The sequence below is a fragment of the Bos indicus x Bos taurus genome, chromosome X, assembly GCF_003369695.1.
Source record: "Bos indicus x Bos taurus breed Angus x Brahman F1 hybrid chromosome X, Bos_hybrid_MaternalHap_v2.0, whole genome shotgun sequence".
Taxonomy (NCBI): Eukaryota; Metazoa; Chordata; class Mammalia; order Artiodactyla; family Bovidae; genus Bos; species Bos indicus x Bos taurus.
In genome coordinates, this window is record NC_040105.1 from 87671452 (window position 1) to 87691664 (window position 20213).

General features: G+C 40.5%; 1 protein-coding gene across 2 annotated transcripts in view; it reads left to right on the forward strand.

The window, feature by feature from the left end:
- The window catches only part of COL4A6 (collagen type IV alpha 6 chain), a 337616-nt gene that overhangs the window by 115532 nt on the left and 201871 nt on the right, over positions 1-20213 (forward strand). The gene's annotated exons all lie outside the window — the stretch shown is intronic.

Below are 20213 nucleotides of genomic sequence, written 5' to 3' on the forward strand. Positions count from 1 at the left end.
AATTTCTTCTTATTAATTTAGCCTAAAAAAAATAACTACTGAAAAGAACCAGATGGTCACATGAGTGAGTCTTCAGCCAGTAGAAAAACTCACGTAGGAAGCCAAGAGATAAGAAGGTTGGTTGGTGTGTATGGCACCACAACAAGGGGACTTAGTTGTATAGTCCTAATATTTGCTGGCAGTCAACTCTAATGAAGTGATCTTTCCATCTTCAGGATGGGGATGTGCTGATCTCAGTGAAAGGAAAATAAATTTCTTGAGCCAAAGTTTGTTCCTAGCCTTGGATGTTCTACATTTCTAAGGACTTCATTTGAAAAATCCCCTTTATTAATATTTCCTGCTGACCTTCCTCCCAGTGGACTCTCTTTTATTATGCTTTTATTGAAGTATACTTGATTCACAATGTTGTGTTAGTTTCAGGTGTACAGCAAAGTGACTTAGTTATACATATATATGTTTTAAGGGCTTCTCTGGTGGCTCAGTGGGTAAAGGGTGTGCCTGCAATGTGGGAGAGCCATGTTCGATCCCTAGGTTGGGAAGATTCCCTGGAGAAGGAAATGGCAACCCACTCCGGTGTTCTTGCCTGGAGAATTCCATGGACAGAAGTGCCTGGTGGGCTACAGTCCATGGGATCACAAAGAGTTGGACATGACTGAGTGATTAACACTTTCATATATGTTAAATGTTAATATATGTATATGTACATATGCATAATATATATGTATGTATTAATATTAAACTCCTAATTTACCCCTCCCCACACTTTTTCCTTTGGTGACCATAAGCTTGTTTTCTGTCTGTGAGTCTGTTTCTGCTTTGTAAGTAAGTTCATTTGTGTCATAGTTTAGATTCCACATATAAGTGATACGATATATTTGTCTTTCTCTGACTTATTCCACTTAGTGTGATAATCTCTAGGTCCATCCATGTTGCTATAAATGGCATTATTTCATTCTTGTTATGGCTGATTAATATTCCATTGTATATATATACCACTTCTTCTTTATCCATTCATCTGTTGATGGACATTTAGGTTGCTTCCATATCTTGGCTATTGTAGATAGTGCTGCAGTGAACACTGGGGTACATGTATCTTTTCAAATTAGTTTTCTCTAGATATATGCCCAGGAGTGGGATTGCTGGATCATATGGCAACTCAAATTTTAGTTTTTTTAAGGAATCTCCAAACTGTTCTCCATAGTGGTTCCCCCAATTTACACTCTCACCAACAGTATAGAATGGTTTCCTTATCTCCAAACTCTCCAGCATTTATTATTTGTAGACTTTTTGATGATGGCCATTCTGACTGGTGTGAGCTGATACCTGATTGCAAAACAAAATTAAAATGGACTGTCCTTTAGATATTGTAGTAGCATTGATTGGGTTACTGTCTGGACTGACTCTCAGCCTGGAACCTCTACTGTCTCTTTTAAGATGACTTTGTATCTCACTGGTCTTATCTTATACTGGTGCTTTCATTTTATTCATGAAATTCCTTGAGTTTGTTGAGTGCATTCTGGGTCCTCTGTGCTGTATAATCTAGTATAGTTCTCAAATGGAACAGCAAAATGCATTTGTGACCCAAGAGTCACTGTCATTTTGTCAGGTGGAAGAAAGATTATTCAGTGGTACAAGTGATTATTTTGTCATGGGCAGTTTTAAAAGACTTTCTAAAGCAAGTGACATTAGAACTGCATCTCAAATTAGAACCTTTGAATGTAGGGTGGAGAATATAGTGATTTTCAAGTAGAGAGAACAACTTGTACAAATGTCATTGCATACCTGAAAGGCACTGTTCTGTATCAGGGTGAATAAAACACAGCCCACTGGAAGTTTAGGTAAGTCCACCGGTAGAGGACTCAGGTACATCCCCTGTGCCGTGGCTCTCAACCGACCTTCCAAACCCTGTGACATAGCAACTACTGACCATTCTCTCTTAATCACTGCACACAGGCTAAGCCTTGGCACTTGAAATGTCAAAATGTGTTCTAATACATGTGATATAAAGAATATCACTTATATGTGGAATCTAAAATATGATGCACATGAACTTATTTACGAAACAGACTGACAGACTTAGAGAATGAATTTATGGTTACTGGGGGTAACAGTGGCCTCAGAGACAGATTGGAGGTTTGGGATTGACGTGTGTGTGTGCTTAGTTGCTCAGTCTTGTCCAGCTCTTTGCAACCCCATAGACTGTAGCCCACCAGGCTCCTCGGTCCACAGGATTTTCCAGTCAAGAATACTGGAGTGGGTTGTCATGGCCTCCTCCAGGGGATCTTCCAGACCCAGGGATCGAACCCATGTCTCTTGCATCACCTGCATTAGCAAGTGGGTTCTTTACCATTGAGCTACCCAGGAAGCCCAGGATTGACATGTACACATTACTGTATTAAAAATGGATAATAAACAAGGACCTGGAATACCAGATCACCTTACCTACCTCCTGAGAAATCTGTATGCAGGTCAAGAAGCAACAGTTAGAACCACACATGGAACAATGGACTGGTTCAAAATTGTGAAAGGAATACATCAAGGCTGTATGTTGTCACCCTGCTTAATTAACTTATATGCAGAGTACATCATGTGAAATGCCAGGCTGGATGAAGCACAAGCTGGAATCAGGATTGCATGTAGAAATATCAATGACCTCAGATATGCAGATGATACCACATTTATGGCAGAAAGTGAAGAACTAAAGAGCCTCTTGATGAAGGTGAAAGAGGAGAGTGAAAAAGCTGGCTTAAAACTCAACATTCAGAAAACTAAGATCATGGCATCCAGTCCCATCACTTCATGGCAAATAGATGGGGAAACAATGGAAACAGTGACAAATCTGATTTTCTTGGGCTCCAAAATCACTGCAGATGGTAACTGCAGCCATGAAATTAAAAGACACTTGCTCCTTTGGAAAAAAGCTATGACAAACCTAGACAACATATTAAAAAGCAGAGATATAACTTTACTGACAAAGGTCCATCTAGTCAGAGCTATGGTTTTTCCAGTAGTCATGTATGGACGTGAGAGTTGGACCATAAAGAAGGCTGAGCACTGAAGAATTGATGCTTTTGAACTGTGGTGTTGGAGAAGACTCTTGAAAGTCCCTTGTACTGCAAGGAGATCAAACCAGTCAATCGTAAAGGAAACCAGTCCTGAATATTCATTGGAAGGGCTGATGCTGAAGCTCCAGTACTTTGGCCACCTGATGTGAAGAACTGACTCATTTGAAAAGACCCTGATGCTGGGAAAGATCGAAGGCTGGAGGAGAAGGGGACGACAGAGGATGAGATGGTTGGATGGCATCACCGACTCAATAGACATGAGTTTAAGCAAGCTCTGGGAGCTGGTGATGGACAGGGAAGCCTGGTGTGCTGCAGTCCATGGGGTTGCAAAGAGTCAGACACGACTGAGTGACTGAACTAAATAAGAACCTTCTATATAGCACAGGGAACTCTGGTCAATATTATGAAACAGCCTAAATGGGAAAAGAATTTGAAAAAGAATAGATACATGTATTTGTACAACTGAATCACTTTGCTATACACCTGAAATGAACACAACATTGTTAATTAGCTAAGTGTGCTCAGTCACTAAGTCACATCCAACTCATTGCCACTCTGTGAACTGTAGCCCTCCAAGATCCTCTTCTCTGTCCATGGGATTTTCCAGGCAAGAATACTGGAGTGGGTTGCCATTTCTTTCTCCAGGGGATCTTCCCAACTCAGGGATTGAACCCATGTCTTCTGTGTCTCCTGCATTGACAGGTGAATTCCTTACCACTGAGCCACCTGGAAAACCCTAATCAACTTATACTCCAATATAAAATAAAAAGTTTAAAAATTTATTTTTTCCAAGTCATCCCATGTATTGACTCTCAATATATGGAAAAGAAAACAAACCCCCAAAAAGCATATGATCTTCAACACAAGCAAGTCCATCCCTAGACATATACACTAGGTCTAGACTATTCAGTATGGTAGCCATTAGCCATATGTGGCTGTTTCAATCTTAGTTAATTTAAGTATCAGTTCTTCCGTTGAACTAGTCACCTTTCAGGTGCTTAATAGTCACATGTGACTAGCGGCTGCTAAATTTAACACCACAAACATAGAGCATTTCCATCATTGCAGAACGTTCTATTGAATTCCCCAGTTTTGCCTTGCAGAATGATTTATTTGCATATGCCCAGTATAATCTGAAAGTAAAAAGCATCTGATATCTACGAAATGAATGAATCTGAAAATTTTGCATTACAAGGCATTATATGGGAATTGTTAAATGAGTTTCAGGAATAAGAGCTAAACAAGTTTATAAGGGGTGGAATTTGAGCAGAGTTTCTAGGTCCTGTGCATGAGTTCGGCCTCCCTGGTGGCTTAGACAGTAAAAAATCTGCCTGCAGTGCAGGAGACCTGGGTGCACGAGTTTGGAGGAGAATTGAGCAAGGTGTTTATCCAGGGCAGTGAAGTGCAACATAGCGAGAGAAGGAGCTGGAATCATTATTGTGAAGGAAATCAGATAGCTCAGAAATAGAGAAGCTGTAGCAAGAATAAGATCCAAGGCAAGACTGCAAGTGGGGAAAATGAGTCATGAGGTCAGAAGCCAAGAAGATTAAAAGGAGGCCAAGAAGTAGAGTGCAAGGCAGGTCAGAAAGAGCAGTTCAGGACAGAGGCAGTGAAAAATGTGAAGATCTCTGAAGCCTGAGCACTCCTGGCTTTGAGATCAAAATCTTGTCATTTCCTGAGCAGATTATCATCATCCACAGGAAGGGAGGCCTGTCTGCTTTTAGCAAAGCTCTCCGTTAGGAGAGGGTTTTCTGGAAGAGTGTGGAGTAAGATTGGGATTGGGGTCCCACTACAAGTAGCTGTGGACATTTGGAAGTGTGAGGGTGGTGCCCGATTAGGCTGCTGAGAACTGCATTCTGAGAGGAAATACACTGGAAGCAGTAAGTGCCAGGGAAAGAGCGGGTGTGATAAAAGAAAAGCAGATCCCAAAGGAAGGAGGATGAAAAGGGAAAGGGTCAGATGAAGACGGAATACAACAAGAGGGGGCATTATACATGCCTTAATACTGGTTTTCAATTAATTGTAGGGTTCTTTCTATAAATTAAAAAATAAGCACAGGAATGAGGTGTGGGATTCAGAAGCCATGGGTCTGATTTAGTCAGAAAGTACACTTCTAGCCCCAGGCTTTTTGAGCTGCTTTGAAGTCCACACCTGGTTTTCCAGAAAAAACCCACCCATCCCCACCCGAATCCACCAACTTTCCCCAAGTTGGAGGTACTGATGAAAAAATTCTGGTCCCTAACATTTTCAGCAGGGAGGGGACAAAGTGTGTGGACAAAGGGGGAAGTGGACTCTGAGTGGAAAGTAAGAAACAGCCATTTGAAAGTGCATGAGTTGAGCAGGGTATCCCATGTCACCCTCTGAAATCTTGTGAAGCTTAGCTTGACAATAAAAATCCTCTCTCCTGCCCACCCCTCATCCTTTCACATGCTCTAGATAGTCCAAACTCAGATTTCTGTTGTTATTTTGAAAACTCCACCAGATTAGTACCTACCTTCAGAACAGATCAAGGTATAACTTCTAGGAACAGATGAAACAAAGCTCTATTCATTCGCTTGATTACAATATTGCAAACTCATTTCTAACCATGGCTTTTGAGGAGCAAAGCTGATGGTAGAAGAGCTAGAGACAGTTCACCCAAAGGGGAAACCAATCTAGCTGACCTTGAGAGCAGCCAACTGTCTGCCAACAGTGGGTTTGCCATCCCAGAAATCTTTCTCAATGGCTTTCTATACCCTCCAGCAACATTGTCAGAGATTTGGATTCCTGAGAAAGACCAGTCTGAAAGTGCTGTGGTGTGTGTACTGCTAATTCTTTACAAAGATTACAGCTCTTTAATTCCCAAGGCTATTTTTTTGTTCTGACTCCTCTTTTTCTTTCCACCTCATGAAACTTCACTCTTTAGTCTCAAATCCCTGTGCCCAGGCATGAGCCAGTCTACTGAAACATGGGCAACTGTCTTGGCATGCATGGGCAATCAGATATTTGAAGAAAATTGATGAATAACCATGTGTCCGAGAGACCCATAGGGCTTAGGGAATTAAAAGGCTTATTCTTGTGGTTAAACACTGGGAATGCCATCTCATTCCCGTGCACTGATTTCTCTATTATCAGCTGGTAAGCCACAAGCAGATCCCTTGTTCATCTGCCAGGATGCAAACTAGCCCTTCTTTCAAGCCCCACTTTTGTTCTCAAGCTTAGGAACGCTGCAGTTATTCCAAAAGGAATCTGGCCGGCACAGTTAATTGGACTTATTAGGTCATAATTACAGTATCACAGCATCAGCCTGCGTTTTTCTGGATTTGATTACTGAGCCTTCCTAATGTATATCTTTGGGTCCTGGTTCCACATTTAGGACCCAATGATTGAATTGATGGATAACTAGGCCGATTACTTCCCTGAGCCCTAAAACTATGAATAAACTGTGTCCTTAGGAGGGGTTTTAGGAAAGCAATCGATAATTATAAATTCTAACAAGTTGAGTGCTTGCTATGTATATGCCACTATGCTTGCATTATCTCATACATTGTTTCACCTTGTTTTGGGAAATATAGTTTATTTACAGTGTTGTGTTAGTTTCAGCTATATAGCAAAGTGATTCAGTTCTATATATATATATATATAGAAAGAGAGAACTTTTTTTTACATTCTCTTCTATTATAGGTTATTACAGAATATTTAGTAAGTTCCCTGTGCTATACAATGGGTCCTTGTTGGTTACCTATTTTATCAATGGTAGTGTGTATATTTTAATCCCCAAACTGCTAATTTATCCCTCATTTTCCCCTTTCCCCTTTGGTAAGATAAATTTGTTCTCTATGTCTGTGAGTCTTATTTCTGTTTTGTAAATAAGTTCATTTGTATATATATATTTTTTTTTTGCATGCTTAGTCTCTCAAGTCATGTCTGACTCTTTGCGAACCCATGGACTGTATAGCCCACCATGCTCCTCTGTCCATGGGATTCTCCACACAAGAATACTAAACTGGGATCTTCCCAACCCAGGGATCAAACCCGGGTCTCCCTCATTGCAGGAAAATTCTTTCCTGTCTGAGCCACATCAATATATTTATAACACACAGCATGGGGAGGTACTGTTATTAACATCCCACATTTACAAATGAGCAAACTGAGGCACAGAGGGATATGGTAACTTACCCAAGATTACACAGCTAGTAAACACAGAATTGGGATTTACTCCCATGTGTTTTGAGTCAGAACATATGCTTTTAACTAGTACACCACATTGTCTCTTCTTGAAAAGCATCTGTCTGTTCCTTGATTCACTAGTGAGAGCTCATCTGATTTTAATTTGTTAGAAACTAAAATGCAGTAGAATAAACAGATGTTTCCTTTCTGATGAAATGATGGATTATATTGTTCTATTTTATATGTTAGTGATGGGTTTGAGACAGATGTTGAAAATTTGTAGGTCACTCATCAATATTTATTAGGCATCTATTATGTGCCAGCACATGTTGGGTGATTCAAAGATGTGTGAGAAACAGGTATTACCATCAGGAAGTGAGTGTATTACCAGAGATATAAGGCTAACCCACAAGAACCCCACTGAGAACATATACATATATGTGTGTGTAAAATATAATTATTCCCATTCAGGTGATAACTCTAAGTGCTGTGGGAGACAGTGAGGTATTAATAGAAAGGGCACTGGTATAACAGCCAAAAGGTGTTGTTTTCGAAACAGTCATATAATGTTTGGAGAAGGCAATGGCACCCCATTCCAGTATTCTTGCCTGGAAAATCCCATGGGCGGAAGAGCCTGGTGGGCTACAGTCCATGGGTCGATAAGAGTCGGACACGACTGAGTGACTTCACTTTCACTTTTCACTTTCCTGCATTGGAGAAGGAAATGGCAACCCACTCCAGTGTTCTTGCCTGGAGAATCCCAGGGATGGGGAAGCCTGGTGGGCTGCCATCTATGGGGTCGCACAGAGTCGGACATGACTAAAGTGACTTGGCAGCAGCAGCAGCATATAATATTAACTTTTAATATTAATTTTAAAATAAAGTGGGCTTACTTGGGTCATTCTGGATTTCTTGATTAGAAAAAGAGAATAACTGGGGAAGTCTTCATGGAAGGGCTGGTCACAATTGAATTGGTTGGGCTTGGGCAGAGGGAGGAGGCTCCAGGTCTTAGGAAGAATCAAGAAGGGACAGTAGGAGTTATGGCAGAGAGGGAGAAATGAACCCAGAATGTTGAGAAGCCAGCAGAGAAGAGACTTTCAGCGGCAAAACCCACAGTTAGACAAAGGGAAGACCAGGGACAGATGGTCTGGTTAATTGATTGATTTTTATTGTGGTAAAATGTGTATCACATAAAATTTACCATTTTAACCATTTTACAGTCTACAGTTCAGTGACATGAGTACACTCACAGTGTTGTGCAACTGTCACTACTACCTCATATCAGAACTTTTTCACAATACCAAGTGGGAACCCCATATCCATTAAGCAGTCACTCCCCATTCCCCCCCTTTCCTCAGCCCCTGGCAACAACTAATCTTCCTTTGTATCTATGGATTGGCCTATTCTGAATATTTCATGTAAAGGAAATCACACAATATGCAGCCTTTGTGTCTGGCTGCTTCCACTTAGCATATTTTTAAGGTTCATTCATGTTATAGTATGTATCAGAATTTTGTTCCTTTGTATGGCTGCATAATGTTCCATTGGGGCTTTCCTGGTAGCTCAGCTGGTAAAGAATCTGCCTGCCATGCAGGAGACTTGGGTTCAATTGCTGGGTCAAGAAGATCCCCTGGAGACAGGATAGGCTACCCGCTTCAGTATTCATGGGCTTCCCTGGGAGCGCAAATCGTAAAGAATCTGCCTGCAATGCAGGAGACCTGGGTTCGATCCCTGGGTTGGGAGGATCCCCTGGAGAAGGGAAAGGCTACCCACTCCAGTATTCTGGCCTGGAAAATCCCCATGGACAGAGGAGCCTGGCAGGCTACAGGTCTTGGGGTTGCAAAGAGTCAGACATGACTGAGTGACAAAGCACAGCACGGCATAATGCTCCATTGTGTGTTGTGTGTGTGTGTGTGTGTGTGTGTGTACACCACATTTTGTTTATTCATTCATCTGTTGACAGACATTTGGGTTGTTTACACTTTTTGACTATTATGAATATACCTCTTATGAAGGCTGGTATATAATTTTTTTTTTTTTGAGCACTAGTTTTCAATTCTTTGGAGAAGGCAATGGCACCCCACTCCAGTACTCTTGGCTGGAAAATCCCATGGACAGAGGAGCCTGGTAGGCTGCAGTCCATGGGGTCGCTAAGAGTTGGACATGACTGAGCGACTTCCCTTCCCTTCCCTTTTCAATTCTTTGGGGTATAACTCATAGTGGAACTGTCAGGTCACATTTAAACCTGTGTTTAATTTACTGAGGAAATGACATGCTTTTCATCGAAATCCAGCATAGTGGTTACAAACAAAGGTTTTGAAGTTCGAGCTGAATCCTAGCAGTGCTACTTACTAGTTGTATGGTATTCAGCAAGTGATATAACCTCTGAGCTTAAGTTTTCTCATCTACTGAATGGCGTTGTTTGAGGGATTACTTGGCATTATACATATAAAGCACTTAGCACAGTGCCTGGCACGTAGTAAGCACTAAACACATGGCAGCTACTAGGAATATCCTATATAAATCTCATGCTGAATGTGATGTATAGTCAACATCACAGATAAGCAGAGGCACAGCCCTTTCATTGACTTTGCCACTTACCCTCATGCCCCCTTGTAGAACTCAGCAAGTGATATTAATTTCCAGAAGAATGAGGTACACTGATTTCTGAACCCTTCAATTTTTAATTATTTAAATTGTGTATATGTATAAAAATTTCCACACACATACCTACATACACACATGTACATATTAATTTTTCTACTTGTTAAATTTCTTTAAAATGTCAAAAGCCTGTGTGTTTTTTATATAATACACACTTTCCAAGAAGAGACAGTGTACTAGTTAAGAGCATGTGTTCTGAATCAGATGTAGGGGTAAATTCTAATTCTATGGTTTCTAGCTGTACAATTTGGGGAAAGTTACCTCACCCCTCTGAGCCTCAATTTCTTCATCTGTAAACATGCGGATATCAGTAATAGTATCTACATTTTTTGGTTTGCTATGAATGTTAGATGAGATCACGCACGCATAGTACTCAGTACATGGCAAGTTTTCACAACTCACCCCCCAATATTTACTTATTATTTGGCTGCACCAGGTGCTAGTTACAGCAGGTGGGATCTTCAGTCTTCATTGTGGCATGTGAGCTCCTAGTTTTGGCATGTGGAATCTAGTTCCCTGACCAGGGATCCAACCTGGGTCCCCTGCATTGGAAGCATGGAGTCTTAGCCACTGGACCACCAGGGAAGTCCCAACCTTCTGTCTCTTGCTACAGAGATACCCAGGACCTTGCCTTTCCCTGCTTTCCCACACCCCTAAGCCATCGACGTGGCCCAAGGGAATTAAAGAATCAAGGGACTTTAGCATGATTTGAAAGAATATCAAATGATCATAAAGATTCTTTCCAAATGAAATTAGACCAGAACAAAAGCAGCTCAAGACTCTATAATCTCAAATATATCTTTTGAGTTTCCTGCTTATGATTAGTTTCTCTGTTGGAAGCTGTATTTTTCTAAGAGGGATTAATGTTCCACCTACACAAAACAGAATCATATCGTTTTTGTGCTGCAAGGAGAAGGGGCAGTGATAGTAATTAACATCCATTGTATACTGTGCACTCAATTTGTTTTCTTCAATCTGTAACAAACAACCCTGGTGTGAGGTTATTCCATATTCCCACATTGCTGCTGCAGAAATGAGCTCAGTAGCAGCTTACCCAGAACTATTAATAGTAAGTGTCATAAACCAAGATTTGAACCCATATCTGTCTGAAAGCTTCAATTTACTGTACCACAGTTGCTTTAAAGACTGTCTGAGATGTCATCTTGCTGTTGGTGAAGCAGAAACCAAGAGAAGTAAAGTGAGTTGCCCAAGGTCCAGTAAGCCATTTAATGGTAAAGAAGGGACTAGAAACCAGTTCCACAAATGCCAGCTCATGTTACTTTCATAAACCTAAATGAATGAATAATGTAGTGGTGCATCAGTTTTACAAAATGATTAAAAGATTGACTGGAATCTAAAACTAAGTTCTGTCTGTACCTTAATTAGTTCCATTTAATGTTTCACGGGCTTTACTGAAAAATTGTTTTGTCCAGTTAGGAATGAAATGGTGACCTGTATTCCCTGATATCTGTGTGCCCACTGTATTTGCTACTTGATTTTCAAAAGTAGATATGCAAATGTGGGCAGCCCACAGGTGATTTCAGTTCTATTTTATAGACATGTATTAACCCTATGGTGGTTAATTTTATGTGTCAACTTGGCTGGGCAATGGTGCCCAGATGTTTGCTCAAACACCAGTCTAGATATTGCTATGAAGGTATATTTTAGATATGACTAACATTTAAATCAATAGATTTTGAGTAAAGCAGATTACCTTACATGATATGAGTGGGCCTTGTTTAATCAATTGAAGACCTTAGCAGAAAAGACAGATCTCCTAAGGAGGAAGAAATTCTGCCTCCAGACTGCCTTGGACTTGAGACTAACATTAACTCTTCCCTGGGTCTTCACCCTGACAGCCTGCCCTGAAGATTTCAGACTTGCCAGCCCTCATTGTATGAGCCAGTTCCTTTAAACATGTACAGACATATGTATAGATGCACATACATGCATGAATACATACAATAAACACACACATCCTCTTAGTTCTCTTTTTCTGGAGAACCCTAACTAATACAACCACCTACTAATATACCAGGCACAGTGCTAGGCTCTGGGGATATAGAGAAAAGGTCTCTGTACAAAGAGATTTATACAATGTGGCAAAATATGACAAAGCACATTGACAAAGATAGGACAAGGTAGGAAAATAAAGCCACAAGAAAAGTACTCAGTAAAACAACTATCCTCCAATTAAAAATAAATTTAAAAAAAGAAAAGTACCCAGGTGTATTTCCTGCTGCCCTTTACATCTACTAATAATGCTAGTGGCACCCAGCCTTTATCTGTAAATGGACAATGGACTTAATTCTGAAGGAGAAACGTTGCCACTAGGCAACAATAGGTTCTGCTTCTCTCTTTAGGCTACTGTTTAAATGTATTAATTCAATACACATTTATTGAATCTTGGCTCTCTACATGGTGTGTAATGGCAAAGGTGTGATGATCTAAGAAGCCTCAGGGTTGCCAGAGCTTCTCCCTAATCTTGTCCTAATCACTGGAATGCAGGTTAGGGATGGAGAAGTTGCCTCATGTCACTGTGCAGTGAAAACCAGGCACATGGAAGCTCTTGGACAACACACTTGTCTCTCTGGCGACTTGCTTTGAGCCAAATTAGTGCATCGATGGACTGGGACAGTAAACTGTCACCAGCCTCCCACCTCCTCATATTCAGGACTGCCTCTTCAATGTTCAGGCTCTGTCAGTGCCTAACTTGCATGTGCCACCCATCAAAAAGGCTTACCTGGTCTTTTAGAGAAGATTTATGTCATTAAAGTTTGCTAAATTCCACTTATTCCCCAAATGCAAGCTCCTCTCTTACTTTCTGCACTGGAGTCATTTACAGGCTTAGGCGAGAAGAGACTAATAAATGCCCATAAAATACTTGGAGAGCCATGCCCAAGGCAGTAGATGAGTATTTTCAAGTTTGTCTTCTCCCCAGTATCTAAGCCAGTACCAGGCCTATAGAGCTTAATTGAGTATGTCTCCTTGGCTAAAGTGTGAGTTCTCCAAATGCAGAGTCTTTGTCCGATTCTGCTTTGTATCCATATAAGTTTGGACCTGACTTTGGCTCAGATCTTTCATTTTTTTGTGTGCTGCATCATCCAGCATGTGAGATCCTAGTACCCTGACCAGGAGTTGAACCCGAGTCCCCTGCATTGGAAGGCAGATTCTTAACGACTGGACCACCAGGGGTGTCCCCTTTGATTGACTTTTGAATGTTAAACCAACCTATCATTCCTGAGATAAACTGTACTTGGTCATAATGTATCATCATTTAAATTTAATTATTTATTTATTTTTGGCTCTGCTGGGTCTTTGGTGCTGCATGGGCTTTTCTCTAGTTGCTGAAGTGAAGTGAAGTGAAGTGAAGTAGCTCAGTCGTGTCTGACTCTTTGCGACCCCATGGACTGTAGACCACCAGGCTCCTCCCTCCATGGGATTCTCCAGGCAAGAATACTGGAGTGGGTTGCCATTTCCTTCTCTAGGGGATCTTCCTGACCCAGGGATCGAACCTGGGTCTCCCATATTGCAGGCAGACACTTTAACCTCTGAGCCACCAGGGAAGCGGGGTGGGGGCTACTCTGTAGTTCCAGTGCACAGGCTTCTCATTGCAGTGGCTTCTCTTGTTGCCAAGCACAAGCTCTAGGTTGCGCAGGCTTCAGTAGCTGCGGCATGTGGGGTCAGTAGTTGTGGCTCCTGGGCTCTAGAGCACAGGCTCAATAGTTGTGGCACATGGGCTCAGCTGCTCTGGGGCATGTGGAATCTTGCTGGATCAGGGATCAAACTTGTGTCTCCTACATTGGCAGGCAGATTCTTTACCACTGAGCCCCATCATTTTTATATACTGTTGGGTTCAATTTCCTAAATTTTTGTTCAGAATTTTTGTGTCTATATTCCCAAAAGATATTAGCTTGTAATGGTAATACTTGACTCATAGAATGATTTAGGAGGTAATCCCTCATCTTCAATTTTCTGGCAGAGTTTTACAGGATTGGCATTATTTATTCCTTACATGTTTGGTGAAAATCACCAGGGAGGCTGTCTGGCCTAGGAATTTTCTTTGTGGGAAGGGTTTAACTACAAATTCTACTTTTAAAGTCAATATAGGACTATTCAAATGATCTATTTCTTCTTCAGTGAGTTTTGGTAGGTTATATATTGAAAAAGAATTACCAAAGATGTAGCTGAGGCTTTTCTGTAGATGGGCTTTCTGAAATGAGTTTTACATGTCATTTTGCCTGGAAACAAAAAGTAGATGAGTTTCGAAGTCACAAAAGAGAATCAGAGACAGAAATACTGTCACACTCCTTTGCTTGTGGCTTTTGGCTATGGCCAAAAAGTTTGAACTGCAGTTTAACTTTGCTTATGACATGTTTTGATTTTATTTTTTTTAGCATGTTGCTTTTTAAAGTCTGTTCCCACCAACCAAGTAGACTACTCGACTAGTTTCTATTTTCTGCATATGAAAAGGGATTAGGGCTGTTTTTCCTAATTTTAGAAATGCAGGCATACGTGACAAGTTGGTTTGTTTTACTCACCCTGCAAGCAAAATTAAAATCAACTTCTGAAAGGATTTACAGCTTAAAATTGCAGCCATAAAATTAGGTAAAAGTAACATGCCTTTCTTGGCAAATGAAGACAGCAATCCTAGTCTGCTATTTACTGTGTTCTGTACTTTGGGAAGGGGTTCCCTCTCATTTTTCTTTTAGTCATGCATGTATGTACGTGTGTGCTCAGTCATGTCCAACTCTTTGCAACACCATGTACTGTAGCCTGCCAGGCTCCTCTGTCCATGGGATTTCCCAGGCAAGAATACTGCAGTGGGTGGCCATTTCCTCATCCAGGTGATCTTCCTGACTCACGGATCAAACCCATGTCTCCAGCATCTCATGCATTGGCAGGCAGATTCTTTAACACTTCATGAGGGATGGATTTGCTATGAACCATTATATTTCCCTGGTTTAGATCCTCTTCCCCATGTCCTCTTTCCTCATTTATGAACAAACAAAACATCTGTACTCTTATCTATATCAGTAGACCTTACAGACTATTGTATCATGAGCTAAATATATAACTAAAATTATCTTTATGGAAACAACTTGTATTTGTGGCCTATTCTATCTCCTTCTAGTAATTGCTACTTCTGGTGAATTCCATATGGACTTGCTATCCATCTCAACTGAGCATTGGTTAAATTCTCTCTTCCAAATACAAAAGAAAGAAATGGCAGTGTCCTTGATCCTTTGGACTCAATAATAGATGAGACAGTCTGTCAGGATATTTTCAGCAAGCTGAATACTCTGCCCTAGAATCGCAATCCTTCCAGTTCCTGTAGATCTAATTCTTAGAGAACTTACCGACTTTTCCATCTTAACTTCAGCTACCAACTAGAAATCCTAAGGGATTTTTGTCAACTTGGAATCATTTCCCTAAAGACATCATATTATAAATAAGACTTAAGGCTCTGGGCCAAGCCACTAAAGTTCATGACACTGTACGCCTAAAGTCTAATAGCAAGAATAGGCTCACAGAAAGTGAGACACACAGCCCCAACAAGCTTTGAGCAGCTGAGGATTCTTATACTCAGCCTGACCACTCAAAATAATCTTATGTATTTTTATTAGAAACTGTCACTGCGGTTTCTCTGAAGCAGTCAAAAGGAGAAGCTGTTAGAGTGGGCAATGAATACCATCATGAAACAGAAATAGTGCTATTGTTGGAAAAGTGAAAGTGTCAGTCACTCAGTTGTGTCTGACTCTTTGTGATCCCATGGACTGTGTGGCTTGCCAGGCTCATCTGTTCATGGAATTCGCCAGGCAAGAACTGGACTGGGTACCCATTCCCTTCTGTAAGGGATCTTCCCAACCCAGGGATTGAACCCAGGTCTCCCGCATTGCAGGCAGATTCTTTACTGTCTGAGCCGCCAAGGAAGCCCCGTTGTTGGAAAAAAAGCAAGGTAAAATTTAAGAAAAGAAATGTGAATGAATGTATTGTATATGAATTATATCTCAATAAAATTGCCACAAAAAAGACAAAGAAAATATGTGCCTAGGATTTCCACAGAAATGGGTAGGATATGAACAGCATTCCATAAATATGGAATTGCTGATAAATAGAGCTCTATTAGTAGAATATTGGAGGTGATAGGTTGGTCTACAATGGTGGTTGAGTCTGATTTAAAGAGGCTCTTAAATCTCATGCTTGAATTTTGAAGTTTGAAGCTAAGAGAGAGTCATTAAAGGTTTTCGAAAGAAAACAGGACATAATCACGTCTAAGTTTTAGAAAGATATCTCTTTACCTTTTTCAATAATACTTGTCACTTTTTCTTCATTCGATTATAGTTGTTCTTAGCCTTTAAATTCCTTGCATGTAATGAAAATTTTCTAAATATTTGTCTTTCTTCCATAGTGCTCAACACAGTGCCTTAACATATAGTGTGCGTGTGTGCTTAGTCGCTAAGTCATGTCCAACTCTTTTGCAACCCCATGGACTGTAGCCCACCAGGCAAGAATACTGGAGTGGATTGCCATTTCCTACTCCATTACTACATAGCAGGTGTGCATTAAAGATTGTCCTCAAATCAGTGAAGTGGACTTGGTATGAGAAAGCCTTGTTCTTCTAGTCTTATTCCTTTCTGATTGTGTCCCTATCTTTAAATATGTCTTAGATTCATTCACTTCTCCCATCCAACCACCGTAACCCTTGTTCAGGCCACCATCTTTCCTCCAGCAGTCTCTTAATTGTCCTCCCACCTCACTATTACCCTCTGTCCATTATCTATACTGCCACTAGAAATTTTTTTCTAAAATATCAATCTGATCACATTACTCTCCAATTAAAATTATTCAATGACTTCCCATTACTCTGACAATTAAACCAAATCTCCTTAACATGGCCCACAATACTCTGCACGAGAAAGTCTTTGCCTGCCCAGACAGCGAAATTTTCTGTCACTCTCCCCTTTCCTTTCCTGTTTCAGTCACTCTGGCTTCCTTCAGCTTCCCATATGTGTCATGTTCTCTCTCACGGCATGTACGTCGATCGTTTCCTCTGCCTAGAAGATTCTCTGCCTTACTCCTATCCCTTGACCTAGTTGATGGTTTCTATTTTTCAGACCTCAGTTTAACTGCACTTTCTTAAAGAAACTTTCTCTGATCCCATCAAGGAGGCCAAGTGTCCCTGTTCTACATTCTCATATCCTTCCATTGGTCTCCTTCATATCATATAACACAATTATAATCAAAAGATTATTATTTACTCTTCCAACATCTATCTCCTCTTCAAGAACATGGAGCAGTGGAGCAAACTTATTTTATTTAATAGAACACTCCCAGGACATAATCCAGTCTCTGGCACAGAGGAGGCAGTCAATCAATATTTGCTGAATGAAGAAGTAATGCTTATGTTTTAATGACTTAAACATTGTAAACTTTCAGAGAACCCTATTTTCCTCCATCACACTTTCAAAATGATTATTTTTCAAATATTTGTGTGTTTATCTATATCCCATATGAGCTCTATAATGGTAGGGATTATACTTACTTTTGAATAAAATTATATTTTACAGACAATAAAATGTGCTGATTGTAAATGTATACTTTCACAAGTTTTGACAAATGTGTACATTATCTCTCCAAATAAGATACAGAATATGTCCATCATCTCAGGAAGTACCCATACCCCCAGTCAACCTCACCCTAATACACCTGCAGAGGTAACCACTGATTTTTATCATCATGAAACCATTCTGATTTCTATCATCATATATTTGATTTGCCTATTCTTGAGCTTTGTATAAGTGGATTCATACTGAATATGGTCTTACCATCTAGCTTCTTTCACTTAACATAGTATCTGTGAGATTTATCCGTGCAGTTACATGCATCAATATTTTGTTCCTTTTTTATTCCTGAATAGTATTCCATTGTACAAATGCACCATAGTTTGTTTATCCACTCACCTACTGATGGAAATTTGGGCCCTTCCAACTTTGGGGTTATGAGGAATAAAACTGCTATGAATCCTCATGGAAAAGGCGTATTCAATTTTTTTATCATGCTATCCCCAGTACCTAGCACAGTACCTGGTACACAGCAGGCACACAATAAATATTTGTTGAGTAAATGAATTAATCTAATCCTTCCCATGTTAGTGATAAGTATACCTTTCCTTCCTGTTTTGGAAACCAAATTAGAAAGCAAATAAGTAAGAGAGACTCAGTTGCAAAAAAGAAATTTGAATACCCTCCTAATGTTTTTAAAGTAAGTTGCAAAGTTTGTACTTTAAATGTTATTACTGACAATTAGTGACTATAGGCACTCCACAACTGAACTTGTCACGTGAGTGTGTCATGATGCTACTTGTAGGATTTCCAAATAAAATACAAGATGCCAAGTTAAATTAAAATTTTATATAAACAACAAATATATTTTTAGTATAAGTATGTCCCAAATATTGCATGGAATATCTTTATGCTAATTTGGGACATACACAAAAATATGCTAACTGGGACACACTTAATGGTTTTTCTGAAATTCAAATTGAACTCTGCATCCTGTATTTTTGTTTCTTAAAACTTGCCACCCTAACTACATGTGAACTGTGTGACCTCTTGTGCTCAGCCTTAAAGCTTCCAGCCTTAAAGCTCAAAGATTCCTCACTTTCTCCCAGTATCTTTCTTACTTCTTTTTCTCACATCTCCTCAGAAATTTTGATCTAAGAGCATTATGGACAACATTTAGTTTGTCTATTTATGTGTCAAGCATTTGGTTGGTGAATGCTCTTTAAGGTCTAGGAGGACCGTACATCCCTTCAGGCCTTGGTTCATTCTGGCTGGCTAGGCCATTTCCAAGTGAAACCCAAAATGCCTGTTCCTCTCCCCATCCCCTGACCCCATCAGTGGCATGTGTGTATGTGTGTGAACACAGTTTCACAGATGGATGGAAATACTTTCCTGAACTACTCAGCCATGTCTGTTGTCAGCTTCATCCTTAAAGTGTGGCTGACAAGTCTCACCTGGTAGCGAGCCAGCTCCTGGAGATCTTTTCTTCTCTTCCCAGAGCCATTTATTCATAAACTCATAGAAATGCACATTAAACATGGGACAAGACTAAGCTGATTCATTGGAAAAGACCCTGATGCTGGGAAAGATTGAGGGCAGGAGAAGGGGATGACAGAGGATGAGATGAAATGGTTGGGTGGCATCACCGACTCAATGGACATGAGTTTGAGCAAACTCCGGGGGATGGTGAAGGACAGGGAAGCCTGGCATGCTGCAGTCCATGGGGTCACAGAGAGTCAGACACGACTGAGCAACTGAACAACAGTACCACAACTACGCTTGGTTTAGTGTGTGTGTGAGTGTGTGTTTGTGTGTGTGTTTAAATTTCAATGGACAGGTTTTGTTTTAGAATTGCTCAAAGTAAAACTAGACTTTTTAAAAAATTATATTTCTTTTTAATGACTGATGGTTGTTTTACAATATTGGTTTGATTTCTGCCATACATCAATATGAATTAGCCATAGGTAAATGGCAATCCACTCCAGTACTGTTGCATGGAAAATCCCATGGACAGAGGAGCCTGGTAGGCTACAGTCCATGGGGTCGCAAAGAGTCGGACACGACTGAGCGGCTTCACTTTCACTTTCATACATATGTCCCCTTCCTCTTGAACCTCCCTCCCACCTTCCACCCTTTCCCACCCCTCTAGGTTGTTACAGAACTCAGTTTGAGTTCCCTAAGTTACACAGTAGATTTCCATTAAGGCCAGACATTCTGTATTATTATCACCAAGTACAGAAACCTAGGATTAGGCAACTGGAGGCCAGGCTTAGTGGAAGAGCACAAAGAATTTGAGTCAAACACTGGGTTTGAATTTGTGCCACTCCCTAGCTGTACGACCTTGAGTAGGCAAACTAGTAAACCCCTATAAGCCTCAGTTTTCTCAGCTGTGAAATAATGGTGGTAATGGTGCCTACCATTCAGTGTGTAGCTGGGACAGTCGTGTGAGATACCAAATGTGAAGTACTTAGGCAGGCACACAGCAGATACCCCATCGGTGGTACCTGTTATTATTAATGTGGCCCCAGACTAGTTATGATCCAGCCTAAGAGGCTTCTCTTGGTTTCTGGACTCTGAGGCAACTGGCAGGGATTGAAGGTTATAAAAGGGCACCTCTGTATCTTGTATTATTTTCCTTTTTAAAAGTTTAGCTGTACACTGGAAAGAGAGGCCCTGCTTTGAATCTTCACTTTGTCACTTAACTATCAAGTGATAACCAAATCCGAGAGTCAGGTTTATTTTTTTTTTAATCTGGAAATTTTATATATAA